The 5,414-nt window shown below is 46.7% G+C and overlaps 1 pseudogene; it reads left to right on the plus strand.

The window, feature by feature from the left end:
- Positions 1-337: 337 nt before the first annotated feature.
- LOC112831407 (large ribosomal subunit protein eL32-like) lies at positions 338-802 on the plus strand (annotated as a pseudogene).
- The last annotated feature ends 4,612 nt before the right edge of the window (positions 803-5,414 follow it).

Here is a 5,414-nt window from a genome sequence, read left to right on the forward strand (position 1 = left end):
ATAACCGGACACACTGTTCTGGAGCTCAGGGAAGAGGTGAGAGTAGAGAAACAAAACTGGAAGCCTCAAGAATATAGATGATACTGGGGCGCCTGGGTGGCTCAATCGTTAAGCGTCTGCCTTCGGCTCGGGTCATGATCCCAGGGTCCTGGGGTCGAGCCCCGCATTGGGCTCCCTCCTCCGCGGGGAGCCTGCTTCTCCCTCTCTTGCTCCCCCTGCTTGTGTTCGCCCTCTCTCTGTGTCTCTCTCTGTCAAATAAATAAATAAAATCTTTAAAAAAATAAAAGAAAAGAGCTTCTCTCTCTTCCTCGGCGCTGCCTGTGGAGGTGGCAGCCATCTGTTACTGGGCATCATGGCTGCCCTCAGACCTCTCTGGTGAAGCCCAAGATCGTTAAAAAGAGGACCAAGAAGTTCATCCGGCACCAGTCAGACCGCTATGTCAAAATTAAGCGCAACTGGCGGAAACCCAGAGGCATTGACAATAGGGTGTGCAGAAGATTCAAGGGCCAGATCTTGATGCCCAACATTGGTTACGGGAGCAACAAGAAAACAAAGCACATGTTGCCCAGTGGCTTCCGGAAGTTCCTAGTCCACAACGTTAAGGAGCTTGAAGTGCTGCTGATGTGCAACAAATCTTCCTGTGCAGAGATTGCTCACAATGTCTCCTCCAGGAACCGCAAAGCTATTGTGGAAAGAGCAGCCCAGCTGGCAACCAGAGTCACCAATCCCAACGCCAGGCTGCGCAGCGAAGAAAATGAATAGACAGCTTGTTGTGCACATCATATCTGTGTTAATAAAACCATAAAACCTAAAAAAAAAGAAAAGAAAAGAATATAGATTATACTTAATTTCATGCCACTAGGTGAGTTCACAGAGGAAAGGAGAGTAAATAGAACTGTGTGCTGGGGAATTCCAACACATGTAGAGTCAGGAGGAGGAGGGAAGGCCTACAAAGGAGGTGGAGAAGGAGCAGCCAGTGGGGTAAGAGGAAAACAGGGGGAGTGGGGTGGCTTAGGAGCCAAGAGAAGAAAGGGCTTTATGAGAAAGGGAGTGCTCCACTGTGTCCAGTGCTGCTGAGAGGCCAAGTGAGATAAAGATCAAAAATTGACCACGGACTTTGTCAGGAGGTCATTGGTAACATGGAAAAGAACATTCTCAGTGCAGTGGGGGTGGAGGGAACAACCTCAATGGAGTAGGTTGACTAACCCAGAGAATTAGAGTGACTGGGTTCAGTGGCTTGGAGAGAGCAAGTATAGACAAAGTCTTTATAAGTTTCACTTTAAAGGAGAGCAAAGAGATTACTTAGGCCTGAGATGGGAAATGAAGCCTAAGGGTGGCTTGTCACATCGCAGGTATTTCCCACTTGCTTATATGCTGCTGGGAATGAGCCCTACAAAAGGAGAAGCTGTGGGTACCAGAAACAGAGGGGATCATTGAAAAAGCAGTGAAGTCTGTGACTAATAGGGCAGCACGAGGTCCAATCACAACCCGAGGGACTGGCCTGACCCAGCAAATGGACCAGTTATCCACAAAGAGAAGGCAGGAAGAGGGAAAGCAATGAAGGTTGGTGGGCCAATGGGGTAGAGGCAGCGCTCTCCCTCCAGATTCCATCATCAGTGGCAGTGAAAGAAGAGATGGAGCCATCTGCTGGAGTGAGGAGGCTGGAGCAGTGCTGGAAGGGTGGGGAGAGAGGAGACAAACTACACAGGAGTCCTATAGGTAAGAGAGTGAGGGACAGTCCTGCCGAATGACCAGGCAGTGCTAAAGCCTACCTGTGACTTACCATAATCTGAAGTGAGGTCCATCAGCAGGGATGTGCATTCTTCAGCCTCCACGTTCTGCTACTTGGGCTAAGAAGCAGACGGAAAGCAGTGTTGGGATCTAGCATGCTGGTTGGGTGATGGTGACCCATCCAAGCTGTTGATTGCTGCGGTGGACTGTGTTATCTAAGCTGAGTGAAGAGGGAAGTGATAAATAGTAAAACGGTGTTAGGGTCAGTGGAGGTCTTAATGAGGTGGGAGAAGTCTGCTTGTGGAGGGGGGCGTTGGGGAAGTAGAGCCAAAGAGTAAGATGCTGAATCAAGAATTGGAAGATGGGGAACACCTGGGTGGCTCAGTTGGTTCAGAGTCTGCCTTTGGCTCAGGTCATGGTCCCAGGGTCCTGGGATTGAGTCCTGCATCGGGCTCCCTGCTCAGGGGGGAGCGTGCTTCTCTCTCTCCTTCTGCCCCTTCCCCCATTAGTGTGCTCTCTCTCTCAAATTAATTAATTAATTAATTAAAATAAAAAAAAAGAATTGGAAGATGGTTCAGCTATTGCCAATGACAACATCAGGGGGAAAAATCATGTGACAAGATGCTGGGGATTTGGTGGAGGAATAAATTGAGGAGGGCAGGATGGAGGTCTGGATGTCGGATTGATGGATGGATTGTTTAGCTAGATGTGGTTCTCGAAGGCTTTGCACATTGAGTGTCTCTTGGATAGCTGCATAGGTCACTGCCCAGACGCACTCTCTCCTAGGTCCTATCAGCATTGCTTCTCCCCTTCCCCTGCTTTATTTCTACTGTATTTACTGCCAGCCAACATGTATTTAGGTTTTGTTACTTGTTGCCACCCCAGCCCCCTTCACGAAGGCAAGGATCTGCTTTGGTTCACAGCTGTAGCTTCAGAAATGAGGGACAGTGGGTCTGGAAGAGACAATGAGAGGCCCTGAGGACATGTACCTTGTCCCTTAGCCTGGTAACAGCCAGCACTTGAGAGGGCCACCTGGGAGGTGGTGCTCTCAGGAGAGTTACAGCAATGAGAGGAGGGGGACACACAGGGAAGGGGTGACAGGTATAGGTTTTTTCTTTTTTTTTTTTTTTTGGAACACAGAGGATAAGAGTGAAAGGGACCAGGAAGTCAGTGGGAAATTTGGTCAAGTGGGTGATGTGCAGGACAATTTGGGGATGTGTCCAGGGGACCAGGGATGGCCAGAGAGGCTAGGGAGTATCATGGGGACTGAGGTAACAAGGCATGGAGGACATGGGATCAGCGTTGGGGTCTTGTAGGAGAAGATGAGCTATTAATTTTCTTTAGGGACTTCCTTTAGGGGTTAGCTTAGTGAATGGTTCATTTGGGGAAGGAGATAGTAATGGTCTTGCCAAGAGCCCATAGATTTCTGGTGGCCTCCTTAAATACTCTGGTGGGTTACATCATGAGATGTCTCTCCCACCCTCTGCACAGGAGCCCACACCCAAGTCCTGGCAGTTTGAAAAGATTGGGTCACTCTGCCCCGCATGGGCCTCGGTATCCTCACGATGAGCACGTGAAGCGGTGACACCTGTAGATGCCAGATGCCGGTGTGGTAGAGCAGACTGATGGGAGCTGGAGCAGGAGAGGGTTTCCCCCAGTGGCCTGCATTCCTGCCTGAGAAGATGCGCAGATGCGGGCTGGAGAGCTCCAGAGTCACTGTAATTTGGGCATAAGTAGGAAGTGACCCATCCTATAATCACTAATGGAGGAGGCCAGCTGACATAGAAGCTATACAACGCAGTCTCTGTATCTAGTCTCTTTGCCACACCTTTCCCTAATAACTCACTTCTTGCCCCATCTCTTAAAAAAAGGAAAGTGAAATTTGCCTTTTTAAAAAGTTTCCCTATAGCAGAGGTGGTTCTTTTTTTTTTAATTTATTTTTTAATTTTTTTATTTTATTATGTTATGTTAGTCACCATACAGTACATCATTAGTTTTTGATGTAGTGTTCCATGATTCATTGTTTTCGTATAACACCCAGTGCTCCATGCAGGACGTGCCCTCCTTAATACCCATCACCGGGCTAACCCATCCCCCCACCCCCACCCCTCTAAAACCCTTAGTTTGTTTCTCAGAGTCCAGAGTCTCTCATGGTTCGTCTCTCCCTCCAATTCCCCCCACCTTCATTTTTCCCTTCCTTCTCCTAATGTCCTCCATACTATTCCTTATGTTCCACAAATAAGTGAAACCACATGATAATTGACTGTCTCTGCTTGACTTATTTCACTTAGCATAATCTCCTCCAGTCCCTTCCATGTTGATGTAAAAGTTGGGTATTCATCCTTTCTGATGGCTGAGGAATATTCCATTGTATATATGGACCATGTATCTTCTTTATCCATTCATCTGTTGAAGGGCATCTCGGCTCTTTCCACAGTTTGGCTATTGTGGACATTGCTGCTATGAACACTGGGGTGCATATGGCCCTTCTTTTCACTACATCTGTGTCTTTGGGGTAAATACCCAGGAGTGCAATTGCTGGGTCATAGCGTAGCTCTATTTCTAATTTTTTGAGTCACCTACACACTGTTTTCCGAAGTGGCTGTACCAACTTGCATTCCCACCAAGAGTGTAAGAGGGTTCCCCTTTCTCCACAACCTCTCCAACATTTGTTGTTTCTTGCCTGGTCAATTTTTGCCATTCTAACTGGTGTAAGGTGGTATCTCAATGTGGTTTTGATATGATTTTCCCTGATGGCTAATGATGATGAACATTTTTTCATGTGTCTGTTAGCCATTTGTATGTCTTCTTCAGAGAAGTGTCTGTTCATGTCTTCTGCCCATTTTTTTGACTTGATTATTTGTTTTTTGGGTGTTGAGTTTGAGAGTTCTTTATAGATCTTGGATACCAGCCCTTTGTCTGTAGTGTTATTTGCAAATATCTTCTCCCATTCTGTGGGTTGCCTCTTTGTTTTGTTGATTGTTTCCTTTGCTGTGCAGAAGCTTTGTATCTTGATGAAGTCCCAAAAGTTCATTTTTGCTTTTGTTTCACTAGCCTTTGGAGATGTATCTTGAAAGAAGTTGCTGTGGCCGATGTCAAAGAGGTTATCGCCTATGTTCTCCTCTAGGATTTTGATGGATTCCTGTCTCACACTGAGGTCTTTCATCCATTTTGAGTTTATCTTTGTGTATGGTGTTAGAGAATGGTCACGTTTCATTCTTCTGCATGTGGCTGTCCAATTTCCCAGCACCATTTATTGAAGAGACTGTCTTTTTTCCATTGCATAGTTTTTCCTGCTTTGTCGAAGATTATTTGACCATAGAGTTGAGGGTCCATGTCTGGGCTCTCTATTCTGTTCCACTGGTCTATATGTCCAGCAGAGGTGGTTCTTAAGCACTTACATTTAAAAGGATATCTCACGGGCGCCTGGGTGGCTCAGTTGGTTAAGCGACTGCCTTCGGCTCAGGTCATGATCCTGGAGTCCCGAGATCGAGTACCACGTCGGGCTCCCTGCTCAGCAGGGAGTCTGCTTCTCCCTCTGACCCTCTTCCCTCTCGTGCTCTCTACCTCTCATTCTCTCTCTCTCAAATAAATACATAAAATCTTTTTAAAAAAGTAAAAATAAATAAATAAATAAAAGGATATCTCAGTTTGCAGAACTATCCAGAGTTGAGATGTCAACA

This window comes from Callorhinus ursinus, unplaced genomic scaffold (assembly GCF_003265705.2).
Source record: "Callorhinus ursinus isolate GAN/ISIS: 27379988/994484 unplaced genomic scaffold, GSC_fseal_2.0 scaffold14, whole genome shotgun sequence".
NCBI lineage: Eukaryota > Metazoa > Chordata > Mammalia > Carnivora > Otariidae > Callorhinus > Callorhinus ursinus.